Source organism: Pristiophorus japonicus, unplaced genomic scaffold (genome assembly GCF_044704955.1).
Source record: "Pristiophorus japonicus isolate sPriJap1 unplaced genomic scaffold, sPriJap1.hap1 HAP1_SCAFFOLD_29, whole genome shotgun sequence".
NCBI lineage: Eukaryota > Metazoa > Chordata > Chondrichthyes > Pristiophoridae > Pristiophorus > Pristiophorus japonicus.
The window spans coordinates 7,606,069-7,625,584 of NW_027252668.1; the positions used below are offsets into that span (position 1 = coordinate 7,606,069).

The 19,516-nt window shown below is 45.2% G+C and overlaps 1 protein-coding gene and 7 non-coding genes across 8 annotated transcripts in view; all 8 read left to right on the plus strand.

Annotated features, from left to right (window-relative positions):
- Positions 1-19,516, plus strand: part of LOC139248232 (zinc finger protein 84-like) — a 1,036,220-nt gene that overhangs the window by 455,194 nt on the left and 561,510 nt on the right. The window lies entirely within an intron of this gene.
- Positions 8,820-8,890, plus strand: trnag-gcc (transfer RNA glycine (anticodon GCC)). The gene has a single exon. It is a non-coding gene; the product is annotated as a tRNA-Gly (tRNA).
- Positions 11,766-11,836, plus strand: trnag-gcc (transfer RNA glycine (anticodon GCC)). The gene has a single exon. It is a non-coding gene; the product is annotated as a tRNA-Gly (tRNA).
- On the plus strand, positions 13,240-13,310 carry trnag-gcc (transfer RNA glycine (anticodon GCC)). Its single transcript has one exon. It is a non-coding gene; the product is annotated as a tRNA-Gly (tRNA).
- On the plus strand, positions 14,714-14,784 carry trnag-gcc (transfer RNA glycine (anticodon GCC)). The gene has a single exon. It is a non-coding gene; the product is annotated as a tRNA-Gly (tRNA).
- Positions 16,188-16,258, plus strand: trnag-gcc (transfer RNA glycine (anticodon GCC)). Its single transcript has one exon. It is a non-coding gene; the product is annotated as a tRNA-Gly (tRNA).
- trnag-gcc (transfer RNA glycine (anticodon GCC)) lies at positions 17,662-17,732 on the plus strand. Its single transcript has one exon. It is a non-coding gene; the product is annotated as a tRNA-Gly (tRNA).
- Positions 19,136-19,206, plus strand: trnag-gcc (transfer RNA glycine (anticodon GCC)). The gene has a single exon. It is a non-coding gene; the product is annotated as a tRNA-Gly (tRNA).

The window sequence follows — 19,516 nt, forward strand, 5'->3', positions numbered from 1 at the left end:
GCGCGGACATGTCTGAGGTGTTCTCCACATAAACTGCCATTTGCTACGAACAGTTTTCCCTGGCGCGAATGTGATGAGAATTTCGAAAGAGCAAGGAGGAAAGACTGGGTTGGTCTGGTTGCTGTCATAAAAAGTTGCTGCAGTTTCCCTGGTGGTCTAGTGGTTAGGATTTTGCAGTCACATCATCATGTCCCGGGTTCAATTCCCGGTTCGGGAGCATTGTATTTTCGGTGGTTCAAACTCCAAGGTTGTTCCTGAACAATGTTACAGTTCACCTCACTGTTGCTGCCCCAACCATCAGCAGCGCATCCTTCATTGTCGTGATACAACATACACTCCTGTTTTAAAGTCTGCAAGTAATGACTAGTTCTCGCTCAACAAGTGGAACGACAATTGCTCATTGACACCGTAAATGTTGCCAATCATGGCTATCTTTAGTCTTCCATGTACCTTTTTGCGCCACTTTACTCTAGCTTATCATCAGTCAATGCATTGCAACTGTGGAAATATTCAGCATTTTAAATTTTGCAACGTGTGCAAGACTGGAACCAGAGAATACCTGGACCATTGGCACTGATAACTCATCCTGAGCATTCATTGGGCCCATCCTATATTGAACATTGGCTCACTGTGTGTCAATGTTTAGCGTTCACAGGCGATTTCCAAGCTCTGAATTTCCCGGCAGAGAATTCATGGAGTGTTTGATCTAACCGAAATTCAACATCACTATCGTTAAATCTCTCCTTGATTCGCGACTCTTATCTCTCTTCAGCATATCACTGCTGAGGACTGAACCTGCTTTAATTTCACCTTGCCTCGGGGTCAGTGCGGCTGAATAGGACTACGGCCCGTCTCCATTTCACAACCCATCAGTGCCGAGAAAAGAACTGGGAATTTTACTGATATTTTATGTTCTGAAACAGTTATAAACTCTCCAGTATATTTCACTGTGTCTTCAACACGGTGAGATCTAGCCTGTTGTACAATCTTCGTGTCTTTATGAACACTTCAGCAGAACACTAAATCAACATATGGAACTACAATTGCTGATTGACACTGTACGTTTTTTGACAACATTTAACTGCAGTTTGAGAACAATCACAATGATCATTATTCTTCCATGTACGTTCTGGCGCGGCATCACCCGAACAAACCGAGCTGATAACAGCACGGCAATCAATCAATTAATTGCTAGTGCGGAAAAATGCACATTTTCAACTTAGTAATGTGTACAAGACTGGAATCAGAGAGTGACTGGATCGTGGGCAGTGATAAGTTAACATGAGCAATAAGATTTTCAGTATCATTATACATTACATTAACACAACCTGAGCTCCGAGATGTGTTTGGGACCCATTTCCCCGAAATGAGGACTGAATGTGCGGGTCAATTCCTTCCGGGGTTAAGTTTTCTTTCAAAAAGGTGTGAGAAAGTTTTGCTTTGTTTTTTGTCTGGCTGACATAGCTCAGTTGGGAGATCGAAAAGTCCCTGGTTCAATCCCAGTTTTGGCAATATCTGGTCATTTTGCGTTCCCTTCATTTTAAGGGGAGAAGCTGGTTAGAAATCGAGACAGTGCTTGAGGCAGCGGGAGGTCGTGGTCGCTGAGGCCCGAGTCCGGGGATCGGCAGAGGCCCACAAAGGTGTGCTTGTGCAGCTGCAGGGAGAAGGCAAGAAAGAAATAGGGAGGTGACGTCACAGCCAAGTAGATAAGTGATTGGCTGGTGATTGGTGAATAGTTTTTCTTTTTTCTTTTTTCTCTTCGATATCAGTGAGTAACCTTTAGCATTGTTGATGCCAATTTAAGTGTATCTAAGGGTTAAGTCATGGCAGGAGAGTTCGGTCACGTGATATGCTCCTCCTGCACCATGTGGGAACTCAGGGGCACTTCCACTGTCCCTGACGGCTACGTGTGCGGGAAGTGTATCAGCCTCCAGCTCCTGACGGACCGTGTTGCGGAACTGCATCTGAGGTGGATTCACTCTGGAGCATCCACGATGCTGAGAATGACGTGAGTAGCACGTGTAGCGAGTTGGTCCTACCGCAGGTGAAGGGCCCACAGCCAGCTAGGGAATGGAAGACCAGCAGGAAGGTAAGTGCAAAGAAGGAAGTGCAGGTGTCCCCTGCGGTCATCCCCCTGCAAAACAGATACACCGTTTTGAGTATTGTTGAGGGGGATGTCTCATCAGGGGAGGGCAGCGGCAGCCACGTTTATGGCACCGTGGCTAGCTCTGTAGGAGGGCAAGAAAAAGAGTTGGAGAGCGATAGTGATAGGGGATTCGATTGTAAGGGGAATAGATAGGCGTTTCTGCGGCCGCAACCGAGACTCCAGAATGCTATGTTGCCTCCCTGGTGCAAGGGTCAAGGATGTCTCGGAGCGAATGCAGGACATTCTGAAAAGGGAAGGTGAACAGCCAGTTGTCGTGGTGCACATTCGTACCAACGATATAGTAAAAAAAAAGGGATGAGATCCTACGAGACGAATTTAAGTAGCTAGGAGCTAAATTAAAACGTAGGACCTCAAAAGTAGCAATCTCGGGATTGCTACCAGTACCACGTGATAGTCAGAGTAGGAATCGCAGGATAGCTCAGATGAATACGTGGCTTGAGCATTGATGCAGTAGGGAGGGATTCAAATTCCTGGGGCATTGGAACCGGTTCTGGGGGAGGTGGGACCAGTACAAACCGGATGGTCTGCACCTGGGCGGGACCGGAACCAATGTCCTTGGGGGAGTGTTTGCTAGTGCTGTTGGGGAGGAGTTAAACTAATATGGCAGGGGGATGGGAAACAATGCAGGGAGACAGAGGGAAACAAAAAGGAGACAACATCAAAAGACAGAAAGGAGATGATTAAAAGTGGAGGGCAGAGAAACCCAAGGCAAAAAACAAAAAGGGCCACTGAATATAAAGGGGCTGCAGGAGGGGTCAAAACTAAAAATCATGGTTTAAAAACTAGGATTAAAACACTCGACCTAAACACACGCAGCATTCGAAATAAAGTAAATGAGTTGACGGCACAAATCATTACAAATGGGTATGATTTGGTGACTATGACAGAAACATGGCTGCAAGTTGGCCAAGACTGGGAATTGAACATTAAAGGGTATCTGACGATTCGGAAAGATAGACAAGAAGGGAAAGGAGGTGGGGTAGCTCTGTTAATAAAGGATGATATCAGGGCAGTTGTGAGAGATGATATTGGTTCTAATGAACAAAATGTTGAATCATTGTGGGTGGAGATTAGAGATAGTGAGGGGAAAAAGTCACTGGTGGACGTAGTTTATAGGCCCCCAAATAATAACTTCATGGTGGGGCGGGCAATTAACAAGGGAATAATGGAGGCATGTGAAAAAGTAACGGCTGTAATCATGGGGGATTTTAACCTACATATCGATTGGTCAAATCAAATCGCACCGTGTAGCCTGGAGGAGGAATTCATAGAATGCATACGGGATTGTTTCTTAGAACAATATGTTACAGGACCTTCAAGGGAGCAAGCTATCGTAGATCTGGTCCTGTGTAATGAGACAGGAAAAATAAATGATCTCCGAGCAAAAGACCCTCTCGGAATGAGTGATCACAGTATGGTTGAATTTGTAATACAGATTGAGGGTGAGGACGTTGTGTCAGAAACGAGCGTACTATGCTTAAACAAAGGGGAGTACAGTGGGATGAGGGCAGAGTTGGCTAAAGTAGACTGGAAACACAGACTAAACGGTGGCACAATTGGGGATCAGTGGACGACTTTTAAGGAGATCTTGCATAGTGCGCAACAAAAATATATTCCAGTGAAAAAGAAGGACGGTAAGAGAACGGATAACCAGCCGTTTATAACCAAGGAAATAAAGGAGAGTATCAAATTAAAGACCAATTCGTATAAGGTGGCCAAGGTTAGTGGGAAACTAGAAGATTGGGAAAATTTTAAACAACAGCAAAGAATGACTAAAAAATCAATAAAGAAAGGAAAGATAGATTGCGAATTTAAACTTGCGCAAAACATAAACACATATAGTAAAAGTTTATACAGACATATAAAGTGGAAAAGAGTGATACAGTAAATGTTGGTCTCTTAGAAGGTGAGAAGGGGGATTCAATAATGGGAAATGTGGAAATGGCTGAGACCTCAAACAATTATTTTGCTTCGGTCTTCACAGTGGAAGACACAAAAAACATGCCAAAAATTGCTGGACACAAGAATGTGGGAAGGGACGACCTTGAGACAATCACTGTCACTTGGGGGGGGGGGGGTAGTGCTGGACAGGCTAATGGGACTCAAGGTAGACAAGTCCTCTGGTCCTGATGAAATGCATCCCAGAGTATTAAAAGAGATGGCGGAAGTTATAGCAGATGCATTCGTTATAATCTAACAAAATTCTCTGGACTCTGGGGAGGTACCAGCGGATAGGAAAGCAGCTAATGTAACGGCTCTGTTTAAAAAAGGGGGCAGACAAAAGGCAGGTAACTAGAGGCCGGTTAGTGTAACATCTGTAGTGGGGAAAATGCTTGAAACTATCATTAAGGAAGAAATAGCGGGACATCTAGATAGGAATAGTGCAATCAAGCAGACGCATCATGGATTCATGAAGGGAGAATCATGTTTAACTAATTTATTGGAATTCTTTGAGGATAGAACGAGCATGGTGGATAGAGGTGGATGTGGTGTATTTAGATTTCCAATAGGTATTCGATAAGGTGCCACACAAAAGGTTACCGCAGAAGATAGAGGTACGCAGAGTCAGAGGAAATGTATTCGCATGCATAGAGAATTGGCTGGCGAACAGAAAGCAGAGAGTCGGGATAAATGGGTCCTTTTCTGGTTGGTAATCGGTGGTTAGTGGTGTGCCACAGGGATCGGTGCTGGGACCACAACTGTTTACAATACACATAGATAACCTGGAAGAGGGGACAGAGTGTAGTTTAACAAAATCTGCAGATGACACAAATATTAGAGGAAAAGCGGGTTGTATAGAGGACACAGAGAGGGTGCAAAGAGATTTGGATAGGTTAAGCGAATGGGCTAAGGTTTGGTATATCGAATACAATGTCGGAAAGTGTGAGGTCATCCACCTTGGGAAAAAAAACAGTAAAAGAGAATATTATTCGAATGGGGAGAAATTACAACATGCTGAGATGCAGAGGGTCCTGGGGTCCTTGTGCATGAAACCCAAAAAGTTAGTTTGCAGGTGTAGCAGGTAATCAGGAAGGCGAATGGAATATTGGCCTTCATTGCGAGAGGGATGGAGTACAAAAGCAGGGAGGTCCTGCTGCAACTGAATAGGCTATTGGTGAGGCCGCACCTGGAGTACTGCATGCAGTTTTGGTCACCTTACTTTCGGAAGGATATACTGGCTTTGGAGTGGGTACAGAGACGATTCACGAGGCTGATTCCGGAGATGAGGGGGTTACCTTATGATGATAGATTGAGTAGACTTGGACTTTACTCGTTGGAGTTCAGAAAGATGAGGGGTGATCTTATAGAAACATTTAAAATCATGAAAGGGATAGACAAGATAGAGCAAGAGAGGTTGTCTCCACTGGTCGGGACGACTCGAACTAGGGGGCACAGCCTCAAAATACGGGGGAGCCAATTTAAAACCGAGTTGAGAAGGGATTTCTTCTCCCAGAGGGTTGCGAATCTGTGGAATTCTCTGCCCAAGGAAGAAGTTGAGGCTAGCTCATAGAATGTATTCAAGTCACAGATCGATAGATTTTTCACCAAAGAGGGAATTAAGGGTTATGGGGAGCGGGCGGGTAAGTGGAGCTGAGTCCACGGCCAGATCAGCCATGATCTTGTTTAATGGCGGAGCAGGCTCGAGGGGCTAGATCGTCTACGCCTGTTCCTAATTGTTATGTTCTTATTATTGAGGGATGGGCTGTTCAGCAGTTGCGTGATAATAATTTTCAACATGAATTTTTTTTAGATTCAGTGCTCTTTTTCTGTTACGTTCTATTTACACTCTGTCCAGTTTTGTATTTGTTTAAACGATGCGATGTTCATCTCTACCACCCAGTACGAACCGGAAACACAATCCCCTCAGGCTGGGCTTTCACGCAACCTTGGGGCACTTTGTAGCCGGTTAGCTCGGTTGCTTAAAGCGTGGTATTAATAAAGCCAAGAGCACGGGCCATCCCAATGTTTTTCATAATTTTTATTCGGTTTTTAGCAAATTTTACCATCAAATCTTTACAATGAAAGAAATCCACACGGATTCCCAATGGTTGGGAATTATTTGGAATAACAGCCGTTGCTTCTTTGCTGACGGGGTGCAGAGCACAACTTTCTGTTTATTTGTGCTTCTTAGTTTGCTAATAACCGATGAACTTGAGACCTGTTCCCGTAAATGGTTATAAGCAGGAACAGACTGACAGAACGGTTCTGTCGCTCGGACTTGGACAAAAGGCTGCAGTTCAGGACAAAAACACCAAATGAAATCTTCACCCGGCACCGAGAGTGAATATTGCCGAAAAAAGGACAGACTGAAATAGATTTCAGTGGATGCCAAGCCGGACTTAACGCTCTGGTTGCGTAGATATGTCTTAGCTGTTGTCCACAAAAACTGCCATTTGCTGCGAACAGTTTTCCGTGGCGCGAATGTGCTGTTAATTTCGAAAGAGCAAGGAGGAAAGACTGGGTTGGTCTGCTTGCTGGCACAGACAGTTGAAGTAGTTTCCCTGGTAGTCTAATGGTTAGGATTCGGCGCTCTCACCGCCGTGGGCCTGGTCCGATTCCCTGTCAGGGGACATTGTAGTTTCGGTGATTCAAACTCCAAGGTTGTTCCTGAACAAACTTACAGCTCACCTCACAGTTGCTGCCCCAACCATCAGCAGCGCATCGTTCATTGTAGTGATACAACATGCACTTCTGTTTTAAAGTCTGCAAGAAATTACTCGATCTCGCTCAACAAGTGGAACTACAATTGCTGATTGACTCCGTAAATGTTGCCAATCGTGGCTAACATTAGTCTTCCATGTACCTTTTTGCGCTACATCACTCTCGCTTATCATCAGTCAATGCATTGCCACTGTGGAAATATTTAGCATTTTAAGCTTCGCAACTTGTGCAAGACAGGAATCAGAGAATGCCTGGATCATGGGCACTGAGCATTCATTTGGCCTGGGCCCCTCCTATATTGCACATTTGCTCACTGTTTGTCAATGTTTAGCGTTCACATGAGATTTCCAAGCTCTGAATTTCCCGGCAGAGTATTCATATTGAATGGTGGTGCTGGCTGCACCTACTTTCTAAGTTTCTATGTTTCTATCTTCAGAATATGAGGTGCTTTGTTGTTCTTAACACAAATTAAACACTAATTGCACTATCTTTAAACTTGAATGTGCTCAAAATGTAAGCATTGGTGGTTCAGGGGTAGAATTCTCAGCTGCAACGCGGGGGACCCGGGTTCGTTTCCCGGCCAATGCAGTTTTTAATGGAAGTATTTCGGAAACCGTGCATTTAAAAATTAAGCTTACCGACTGTTGAAAGAGCGGACACAGAGAGGAGCGGCTGTTAATTGAGCGGAGGCACAGATCTACTTCTGTATAAAGAGCGGGAGCAGTGAGGAGCGCTTGTAAAGTGAGGGAGTAAAGGATTTGAGTTATTTTTCAAATAGCACGAGCAGAGGGAAGCGGCAATTTAAAAAGCGAGAACACGCAGGAGTGGCTGTTTGCAGCACGGCAGCAGAGATGAGCGGGTGTTGAAAGAGCGGGAGCAAGTCTGGGCGGCAGTTTAAAAAGGAGGAGCAGAAAGGAGCGGCCGTCCGTTTCCTCGAGCTGTGGCGATTTTCAATAATTCCATCAATGTAATATCTCCAACTTTGCAAATCACACCAAGCTGGGTGGCAGTGCGAGCTGCAAGGAGGCTGCAGCGGAATTGGACAGATTAGGTGGATGGCAGATGCCATATAATGAAGATAAGTGTGAGTTTATCCACTTTGGTGGCAAAACCTTGAAGGTAGAATGTTATCTGAATGTTGACCGATTTGTAAAAGCGGAGGGGTATTGAGACCTGGGTATTTTGGTACATCAGTCGTTGAAGTCATTCATACATACAGGTACAGCATGCAGTAAAGGAAGCCAAATGTCATGCTGGCCTTCATAGCGAGGAGATTAGGGTATCGGAGCATGGAGACTTGTACAGCACCTTGCTGAGACCAGACCTTGAGTATTGTGTGCAGTTATGATCATCTAAGCTGAGGAAGGACATTCTTGCTTTTGAGGGAGTGTAGCGAATATTCACCAGATTGATTCCAGGGATGGCAGGACTGACATGAAGAAAGACTGGATCGACTAGGCTTATACTCGCTGGAATTTAGAAGAATGAGAGGGGAGCTCATAGAAACATTTAAAATTTGGTCGGGAATGGACAGGTTTGATGGCGTAAAAAGGTTCCCGCAGTCCGAAGAAAGGAAGCCCAGTACCAGCGGTCACTGTCTTAGGATAAAGTGTAAACCATTTAGGACCGACACGAGGAGAATCTTCTTCACTCAGATCATTGTGAACCTGTGGAATTCTGTACCACAGAAAGATGTGGAAGCCAGTTGGATAGATATACTCAAAAGACAGTGAGATATGGCCCTTACGGCGATAGTGATCAAGGGGCATGGAGAGAAATCAGGAAGGGGAAGTGAAGTTGCATGCTCAGCCATGATCATATTGAATGGTGGTGCTGGCTGGAAGGGACGAATGGCCTACTCCTGCACCTACTTTCTAAGTTTCTATGTTTCTATCTTCAGAATATGAGGTGCTTTGTTGTTCTTCGCCTTTTATTAACAAAAATTAAACACTAATTGCACTATCTTTAAACTTGAATGTGTTCGTAGTGAGCATTGGTGGTTCAGGGGTAGAATTCTCGCGTGCCACGCGGGAGACCCGGGTTCGATTCCCGGCCAATGCAGTGGTTATGGAAGTATTTCAGAAAGCGTGTATTTAAAAATTAAGCTCCCGACTGTTTCAAGAGCGTACACAGAGAGGAGCGGCTGTTAAATGAGCGGGGGCACAGATATCCTTCGGTATAAAGAGCGGGAGCAGTGAGGATCGCTTGTAACGTGAGGGAGTAAAGGATTTGAGTTATTTTTCAAATAGCACGAGCAGAGGGAAGCGGCAATTTAAAAAGCGAGACACACAGGAGTGGCTGTTTGCAGCACGGCAGCAGAGATGAGCGGGTGTTGAAAGAGCGGGAGCAAGTCTGGGCGGCAGTTTAATAAGGAGGAGCAGAAAGGAGCGGCGGTACCGTTTCCTCGAGCTGTGGCGATTTACAATAATTCCATCAATGCAATATCTCCAACTTTGCAAATCACACCAAGCTGGGTTGCAGTGCGAGCTGCTAGGAGGCTGCAGCGGAATTGGACAGATTAGGTGGATGGCAGATGCCATATAATGAAGATAAGTGTGAGTTTATCCACTTTGGTGGCAAAACCTTGAAGGTAGAATGTTATCTGAATGTTGACCGATTTGTAAAAGCGGAGGGGTATTGAGACCTGGGTATTTTGGTACATCAGTCGTTGAAGTCATTCATACATACAGGTACAGCATGCAGTAAAGGAAGCCAAATGTCATGCTGGCCTTCATAGCGAGGAGACTAGGGTATCGGAGCATCGAGACTTGTACAGCACCTTGCTGAGACCAGACCTTGAGTATTGTGTGCAGTTATGATCATCTAATCTGAGGAAGGACATTCTTGCTTTTGAGGGAGTGTAGCGAATATTCACCAGATTGATTCCAGGGATGGCAGGACTGACATGAAGAAAGACTGGATCGACTAGGCTTATACTCGCTGGAATTTAGAAGAATGAGAGGGGAGCTCATAGAAACATTTAAAATTTGGTCGGGAATGGACAGGTTTGATGGCGTAAAAAGGTTCCCGCAGTCCGAATAAAGGAAGCCCAGTACCAGCGGTCACTGTCTAAGGATAAAGTGTAAACCATTTAGGACCGACACGAGGAGAATCTTCTTCACTCAGATCATTGTGAACCTGTGGAATTCTGTACCACAGAAAGATGTGGAAGCCAGTTGGATAGATATACTCAAAAGACAGTGAGATATGGCCCTTACGGCTAAAGTGATCAAGGGGCATGGAGAGAAATCAGGAAGGGGAAGTGAAGTTGCATGCTCAGCCATGATCATATTGAATGGTGGTGCTGGCTGGAAGGGACGAATGGCCTACTCCTGCAACTACTTTCTAAGTTTCTATGTTTCTATCTTGAGAACATGAGGTGCTTTGTTGTTCTTCGCCTTTTATTAACAAAAATTAAACACTAATTGCACTATCTTTAAACTTGAATGTGTTCGTAATGTGAGCATTGGTGGTTCAGGGGTAGAATTCTCACCTTCCACGCGGGAGACACGGGTTCGATTCCCGGCCAATGCAGTGGTTATGGAAGTATTTCAGAAAGCGTGTATTTAAAAATTAAACTTCCCGACTGTTTCAAGAGCGTACACAGAGAGGAGCGGCTGTTAAATGAGCGGGGGCACAGATATCCTTCGGTACAAAGAGCGGGAGCAGTGAGGATCGCTTGTAACGTGAGGGAGTAAAGGATTTGAGTTATTTTTCTAATAGCACGAGCAGAGGGAAGCGGCAATTTAAAAAGCGAGACACACAGGAGTGGCTGTTTGCAGCACGGCAGCAGAGATGAGCGGGTGTTGAAAGAGCGGGAGCAAGTCTGGGCGGCAGTTTAATAAGGAGTAGCAGAAAGGAGCGGCGGTACTGTTTCCTCGAGCTGTGGCGATTTTCAATAATTCCATCAATGTAATATCTCCAACTTTGCAAATCACACCAAGCTGGGTTGCAGTGCGAGCTGCTAGGAGGCTGCAGCGGAATTGGACAGATTGGTGGATGGCAGATGCCATATAATGAAGATAAGTGTGAGTTTATCCACTTTGGTGGCAAAACCTTGAAGGTAGAATGTTATCTGAATGTTGACCGATTTGTAAAAGCGGAGGGGTATTGAGACCTGGGTATTTTGGTACATCAGTCGTTGAAGTCATTCATACATACAGGTACAGCATGCAGTAAAGGAAGCCAAATGTCATGCTGGCCTTCATAGCGAGGAGATTAGGGTATCGGAGCATGGAGACTTGTACAGCACCTTGCTGAGACCAGACCTTGAGTATTGTGTGCAGTTATGATCATCTAATCTGAGGAAGGACATTCTTGCTTTCGAGGGAGTGTAGCGAATATTCACCAGATTGATTCCAGGGATGGCAGGACTGACATGAAGAAAGACTGGATCGACTAGGCTTATACTCGCTGGAATTTAGAAGAATGAGAGGGGAGCTCATAGAAACATTTAAAATTTGGTCGGGAATGGACAGGTTTGATGGCGTAAAAAGGTTCCCGCAGTCCGAATAAAGGAAGCCCAGTACCAGCGGTCACTGTCTAAGGATAAAGTCTAAACCATTTAGGACCGACACGAGGAGAATCTTCTTCACTCAGATCATTGTGAACCTGTGGAATTCTGTACCACAGAAAGATGTGGAAGCCAGTTGGATAGATATACTCAAAAGACAGTGAGATATGGCCCTTACGGCTAAAGTGATCAAGGGGCATGGAGAGAAATCAGGAAGGGGAAGTGAAGTTGCATGCTCAGCCATGATCATATTGAATGGTGGTGCTGGCTGGAAGGGACGAATGGCCTACTCCTGCACCTACTTTCTAAGTTTCTATGTTTCTATCTTCAGAATATGAGGTGCTTTGTTGTTCTTCGCCTTTTATTATCAAAAATTAAACACTAATTGCACTATCTTTAAACTTGAATGTGCTCGAAATGTGAGCATTGGTGGTTCAGGGGTAGAATTCTCGCCTGCCACGCGGGAGACCCGGGTTCGATTCCCGGCTAATGCAGTGTTTATGGAAGTATTTCAGAAAGCGTGTATTTAAAAATTAAACTTCCCGACTGATTCAAGAGCGTAAACAGAGAAGAGCGGCTGTTATATGAGCGGGGGCACAGATATCCTTCGGTATAAAGAGCGGGAGCAGTGAGGATCGCTTGTAACGTGAGGGAGGAAAGGATTTGAGTTATTTTTCAAATAGCACGAGCAGAGGGAAGCCGCAATTTAAAAAGCGAGACACACAGGAGTGGCTGTTTGCAGCACGGCAGCAGAGATGAGCGGGTGTTGAAAGAGCGGGAGCAAGTCTGGGCGGCAGTTTAATAAGGAGTAGCAGAAAGGAGCGGCGGTACCGTTTCCTCGAGCTGTGGCGATTTTCAATAATTCCATCAATGTAATATCTCCAACTTTGCAAATCACACCAAGCTGGGTTGCAGTGCGAGCTGCTAGGAGGCTGCAGCGGAATTGGACAGATTAGGTGGATGGCAGATGCCATATAATGAAGATAAGTGTGAGTTTATCCACTTTGGTGGCAAAACCTTGAAGGTAGAATGTTATCTGAATGTTGACCGATTTGTAAAAGCGGAGGGGTATTGAGACCTGGGTATTTTGGTACATCAATCGTTGAAGTCATTCATACATACAGGTACAGCATGCAGTAAAGGAAGCCAAATGTCATGCTGGCCTTCATAGCGAGGAGATTAGGGTATCGGAGCATGGAGACTTGTACAGCACCTTGCTGAGACCAGACCTTGAGTATTGTGTGCAGTTATGATCATCTAAGCTGAGGAAGGACATTCTTGCTTTTGAGGGAGTGTAGCGAATATTCACCAGATTGATTCCAGGGATGGCAGGACTGACATGAAGAAAGACTGGATCGACTAGGCTTACACTCGCTGGAATTTAGAAGAATGAGAGGGGAGCTCATCGAAACATTTAAAATTTGGTCGGGAATGGACAGGTTTGATGGCGTAAAAAGGTTCCCGCAGTCCGAATAAAGGAAGCCCAGTACCAGCGGTCACTGTCTAAGGATAAAGTGTAAACCATTTAGGACCGACACGAGGAGAATCTTCTTCACTCAGATCATTGTGAACCTGTGGAATTCTGTACCACAGAAAGATGTGGAAGCCAGTTGGATAGATATACTCAAAAGACAGTGAGATATGGCCCTTACGGCTAAAGTGATCAAGGGGCATGGAGAGAAATCAGGAAGGGGAAGTGAAGTTGCATGCTCAGCCATGATCATATTGAATGGTGGTGCTGGCTGGAAGGGACGAATGGCCTACTCCTGCACCTACTTTCTAAGTTTCTATGTTTCTATCTTGAGAATATGAGGTGCTTTGTTGTTCTTCGCCTTTTATTAACAAAAATTAAACACTAATTGCACTATCTTTAAACTTGAATGTGTTTGTAATGTGAGCATTGGTGGTTCAGGGGTAGAATTCTCACCTGCCACGCGGGAGACACGGGTTCGATTCCCGGCCAATGCAGTGGTTATGGAAGTATTTCAGAAAGCGTGTATTTAAAAATTAAACTTCCCGACTGTTTCAAGAGCGTACACAGAGAGGAGCGGCTGTTAAATGAGCGGGGGCACAGATATCCTTCGGTACAAAGAGCGGGAGCAGTGAGGATCGCTTGTAACGTGAGGGAGTAAAGGATTTGAGTTATTTTTCTAATAGCACGAGCAGAGGGAAGCGGCAATTTAAAAAGCGAGACACACAGGAGTGGCTGTTTGCAGCACGGCAGCAGAGATGAGCGGGTGTTGAAAGAGCGGGAGCAAGTCTGGGCGGCAGTTTAATAAGGAGTAGCAGAAAGGAGCGGCGGTACTGTTTCCTCGAGCTGTGGCGATTTTCAATAATTCCATCAATGTAATATCTCCAACTTTGCAAATCACACCAAGCTGGGTTGCAGTGCGAGCTGCTAGGAGGCTGCAGCGGAATTGGACAGATTGGGTGGATGGCAGATGCCATATAATGAAGATAAGTGTGAGTTTATCCACTTTGGTGGCAAAACCTTGAAGGTAGAATGTTATCTGAATGTTGACCGATTTGTAAAAGCGGAGGGGTATTGAGACCTGGGTATTTTGGTACATCAGTCGTTGAAGTCATTCATACATACAGGTACAGCATGCAGTAAAGGAAGCCAAATGTCATGCTGGCCTTCATAGCGAGGAGATTAGGGTATCGGAGCATGGAGACTTGTACAGCACCTTGCTGAGACCAGACCTTGAGTATTGTGTGCAGTTATGATCATCTAATCTGAGGAAGGACATTCTTGCTTTCGAGGGAGTGTAGCGAATATTCACCAGATTGATTCCAGGGATGGCAGGACTGACATGAAGAAAGACTGGATCGACTAGGCTTATACTCGCTGGAATTTAGAAGAATGAGAGGGGAGCTCATAGAAACATTTAAAATTTGGTCGGGAATGGACAGGTTTGATGGCGTAAAAAGGTTCCCGCAGTCCGAATAAAGGAAGCCCAGTACCAGCGGTCACTGTCTAAGGATAAAGTGTAAACCATTTAGGACCGACACGAGGAGAATCTTCTTCACTCAGATCATTGTGAACCTGTGGAATTCTGTACCACAGAAAGATGTGTAAGCCAGTTGGATAGATATACTCAAAAGAGAGTGAGATATGGCCCTTACGGCTAAAGTGATCAAGGGGCATGGAGAGAAATCAGGAAGGGGAAGTGAAGTTGCATGCTCAGCCATGATCATATTGAATGGTGGTGCTGGCTGGAAGGGACGAATGGCCTACTCCTGCACCTACTTTCTAAGTTTCTATGTTTCTATCTTCAGAATATGAGGTGCTTTGTTGTTCTTCGCCTTTTATTAACAAAAATTAAACACTAATAGCACTATCTTTAAACTTGAATGTGCTCGTAATGTGAGCATTGGTGGTTCAGGGGTCGAATTCTCGCCTGCCACGCGGGAGACCCGGGTTCGATTCCCGGCCAATGCCGTGTTTATGGAAGTATTTCAGAAAGCGTGTATTTAAAAATTAAACTTCCCGACTGTTTCAAGAGCGTACACAGAGAGGAGTGGCTGTTAAATGAGCGGGGGCACAGATATCCTTCGGTATAAAGAGCGGGAGCAGTGAGGATCGCTTGTAACGTGAGGGAGTAAAGGATTTGAGTTATTTTTCAAATAGCACGAGCAGAGGGAAGCAGCAATTTAAAAAGCGAGACACACAGGAGTGGCTGTTTGCAGCACGGCAGCAGAGATGAGCGGGTGTTGAAAGAGCGGGAGCAAGTCTGGGCGGCAGTTTAATAAGGAGGAGCAGAAAGGAGCGGCGGTACCGTTTCCTCGAGCTGTGGCGATTTACAATAATTCCATCAATGCAATATCTCCAACTTTGCAAATCACACCAAGCTGGGTTGCAGTGCGAGCTGCTAGGAGGCTGCAGCGGAATTGGACAGATTAGGTGGATGGCAGATGCCATATAATGAAGATAAGTGTGAGTTTATCCACTTTGGTGGCAAAACCTTGAAGGTAGAATGTTATCTGAATGTTGACCGATTTGTAAAAGCGGAGGGGTATTGAGACCTGGGTATTTTGGTACATCAGTCGTTGAAGTCATTCATACATACAGGTACAGCATGCAGTAAAGGAAGCCAAATGTCATGCTGGCCTTCATAGCGAGGAGACTAGGGTATCGGAGCATCGAGACTTGTACAGCACCTTGCTGAGACCAGACCTTGAGTATTGTGTGCAGTTATGATCATCTAATCTGAGGAAGGACATTCTTGCTTTTGAGGGAGTGTAGCGAATATTCACCAGATTGATTCCAGGGATGGCAGGACTGACATGAAGAAAGACTGGATCGACTAGGCTTATACTCGGTGGAATTTAGAAGAATGAGAGGGGAGCTCATAGAAACATTTAAAATTTGGTCGGGAATGGACAGGTTTGATGGCGTAAAAAGGTTCCCGCAGTCCGAATAAAGGAAGCCCAGTACCAGCGGTCACTGTCTAAGGATAAAGTGTAAACCATTTAGGATCGACACGAGGAGAATCTTCTTCACTCAGATCATTGTGAACCTGTGGAATTCTGTACCACAGAAAGATGTGGAAGCCAGTTGGATAGATATACTCAAAAGACAGTGAGATATGGCCCTTACGGCTAAAGTGATCAAGGGGCATGGAGAGAAATCAGGAAGGGGAAGTGAAGTTGCATGCTCAGCCATGATCATATTGAATGGTGGTGCTGGCTGGAAGGGACGAATGGCCTACTCCTGCACCTACTTTCTAAGTTTCTATGTTTCTATCTTGAGAATATGAGGTGCTTTGTTGTTCTTCGCCTTTTATTAACAAAAATTAAACACTAATTGCACTATCTTTAAACTTGAATGTGTTCGTAATGTGAGCATTGGTGGTTCAGGGGTAGAATTCTCACCTGCCACGCGGGAGACACGGGTTCGATTCCCGGCCAATGCAGTGGTTATGGAAGTATTTCAGAAAGCGTGTATTTAAAAATTAAACTTCCCGACTGTTTCAAGAGCGTACACAGAGAGGAGCGGCTGTTAAATGAGCGGGGGCACAGATATCCTTCGGTATAAAGAGCGGGAGCAGTGAGGATCGCTTGTAACGTGAGGGAGTAAAGGATTTGAGTTATTTTTCTAATAGCACGAGCAGAGGGAAGCGGCAATTTAAAAAGCGAGACACACAGGAGTGGTTGTTTGCAGCACGGCAGCAGAGATGAGCGGGTGTTGAAAGAGCGGGAGCAAGTCTGGGCGGCAGTTTAATAAGGAGTAGCAGAAAGGAGCGGCGGTACTGTTTCCTCGAGCTGTGGCGATTTTCAATAATTCCATCAATGTAATATCTCCAACTTTGCAAATCACACCAAGCTGGGTTGCAGTGCGAGCTGCTAGGAGGCTGCAGCGGAATTGGACAGATTGGGTGGATGGCAGATGCCATATAATGAAGATAAGTGTGAGTTTATCCACTTTGGTGGCAAAACCTTGAAGGTAGAATGTTATCTGAATGTTGACCGATTTGTAAAAGCGGAGGGGTATTGAGACCTGGGTATTTTGGTACATCAGTCGTTGAAGTCATTCATACATACAGGTACAGCATGCAGTAAAGGAAGCCAAATGTCATGCTGGCCTTCATAGCGAGGAGATTAGGGTATCGGAGCATGGAGACTTGTACAGCACCTTGCTGAGACCAGACCTTGAGTATTGTGTGCAGTTATGATCATCTAATCTGAGGAAGGACATTCTTGCTTTCGAGGGAGTGTAGCGAATATTCACCAGATTGATTCCAGGGATGGCAGGACTGACATGAAGAAAGACTGGATCGACTAGGCTTATACTCGCTGGAATTTAGAAGAATGAGAGGGGAGCTCATAGAAACATTTAAAATTTGGTCGGGAATGGACAGGTTTGATGGCGTAAAAAGGTTCCCGCAGTCCGAATAAAGGAAGCCCAGTACCAGCGGTCACTGTCTAAGGATAAAGTGTAAACCATTTAGGACCGACACGAGGAGAATCTTCTTCACTCAGATCATTGTGAACCTGTGGAATTCTGTACCACAGAAAGATGTGGAAGCCAGTTGGATAGATATACTCAAAAGAGAGTGAGATATGGCCCTTACGGCTAAAGTGATCAAGGGGCATGGAGAGAAATCAGGAAGGGGAAGTGAAGTTGCATGCTCAGCCATGATCATATTGAATGGTGGTGCTGGCTGGAAGGGACGAATGGCCTACTCCTGCACCTACTTTCTAAGTTTCTATGTTTCTATCTTCAGAATATGAGGTGCTTTGTTGTTCTTCGCCTTTTATTAACAAAAATTAAACACTAATAGCACTATCTTTAAACTTGAATGTGTTCGTAATGTGAGCATTGGTGGTTCAGGGGTAGAATTCTCACCTGCCACGCGGGAGACACGGGTTCGATTCCCGGCCAATGCAGTGGTTATGGAAGTATTTCAGAAAGCGTGTATTTAAAAATTAAACTTCCCGACTGTTTCAAGAGCGTACACAGAGAGGAGTGGCTGTTAAATGAGCGGGGGCACAGATATCCTTCGGTATAAAGAGCGGGAGCAGTGAGGATCGCTTGTAACGTGAGGGAGTAAAGGATTTGAGTTATTTTTCAAATAGCACGAGCAGAGGGAAGCAGCAATTTAAAAAGCGAGACACACAGGAGTGGCTGTTTGCAGCACGGCAGCAGAGATGAGCGGGTGTTGAAAGAGCGGGAGCAAGTCTGGGCGGCAGTTTAATAAGGAGGAGCAGAAAGGAGCGGCGGTACCGTTTCCTCGAGCTGTGGCGATTTACAATAATTCCATCAATGCAATATCTCCAACTTTGCAAATCACACCAAGCTGGGTTGCAGTGCGAGCTGCTAGGAGGCTGCAGCGGAATTGGACAGATTAGGTGGATGGCAGATGCCATATAATGAAGATAAGTGTGAGTTTATCCACTTTGGTGGCAAAACCTTGAAGGTAGAATGTTATCTGAATGTTGACCGATTTGTAAAAGCGGAGGGGTATTGAGACCTGGGTATTTTGGTACATCAGTCGTTGAAGTCATTCATACATACAGGTACAGCATGCAGTAAAGGAAGCCAAATGTCATGCTGGCCTTCATAGCGAGGAGACTAGGGTATCGGAGCATCGAGACTTGTACAGCACCTTGCTGAGACCAGACCTTGAGTATTGTGTGCAGTTATGATCATCTAATCTGAGGAAGGACATTCTTGCTTTTGAGGGAGTGTAGCGAATATTCACCAGATTGATTCCAGGGATGGCAGGACTGACATGAAGAAAGACTGGATCGACTAGGCTTATACTCGCTGGAATTTAGAAGAATGAGAGGGGAGCTCATAGAAACATTTAAAATTTGGTCGGGAATGGACAGGTTTGATGGCGTAAAAAGGTTCCCGCAGTCCGAATAAAGGAAGCCCAGTACCAGCGGTCACTGTCTAAGGATAAAGTGTAAACCATTTAGGACCGACACGAGGAGAATCTTCTTCACTCAGATCATTGTGAACCTGTGGAATTCTGTACCACAGAAAGATGTGGAAGCCAGTTGGATAGATATACTCAAAAGACAGTGAGATATGGCCCTTACGGCTAAAGTGATCAAGGGGCATGGAGAGAAATCAGGAAGGGGAAGTGAAGTTGCATGCTCAGCCATGATCATATTGAATGGTGGTGCTGGCTGGAAGGGACGAATGGCCTACTCCTGCACCTACTTTCTAAGTTTCTATGTTTCTATCTTGAGAATATGAGGTGCTTTGTTGTTCTTCGCCTTTTATTAACAAAAATTAAACACTAATTGCACTATCTTTAAACTTGAATGTGTTCGTAATGTGAGCATTGGTGGTTCAGGGGTAGAATTCTCACCTGCCACGCGGGAGACCCGGGTTCGATTCCCGGCCAATGCAGTAGTTATGGAAGTATTTCAGAAAGCGTGTATTTAAAAATTAAACTTCCCGACTGTTTCAAGAGCGTACACAGAGAGGAGCGGCTGTTAAATGAGCGGGGGCACAGATATCCTTCGGTATAAAGAGCGGGAGCAGTGAGGATCGCTTGTAACGTGAGGGAGTAAAGGATTTGAGTTATTTTTCTAATAGCACGAGCAGAGGGAAGCGGCAATTTAAAAAGCGAGACACACAGGAGTGGCTGTTTGCAGCACGGCAGCAGAGATGAGCGGGTGTTGAAAGAGCGGGAGCAAGTCTGGGCGGCAGTTTAATA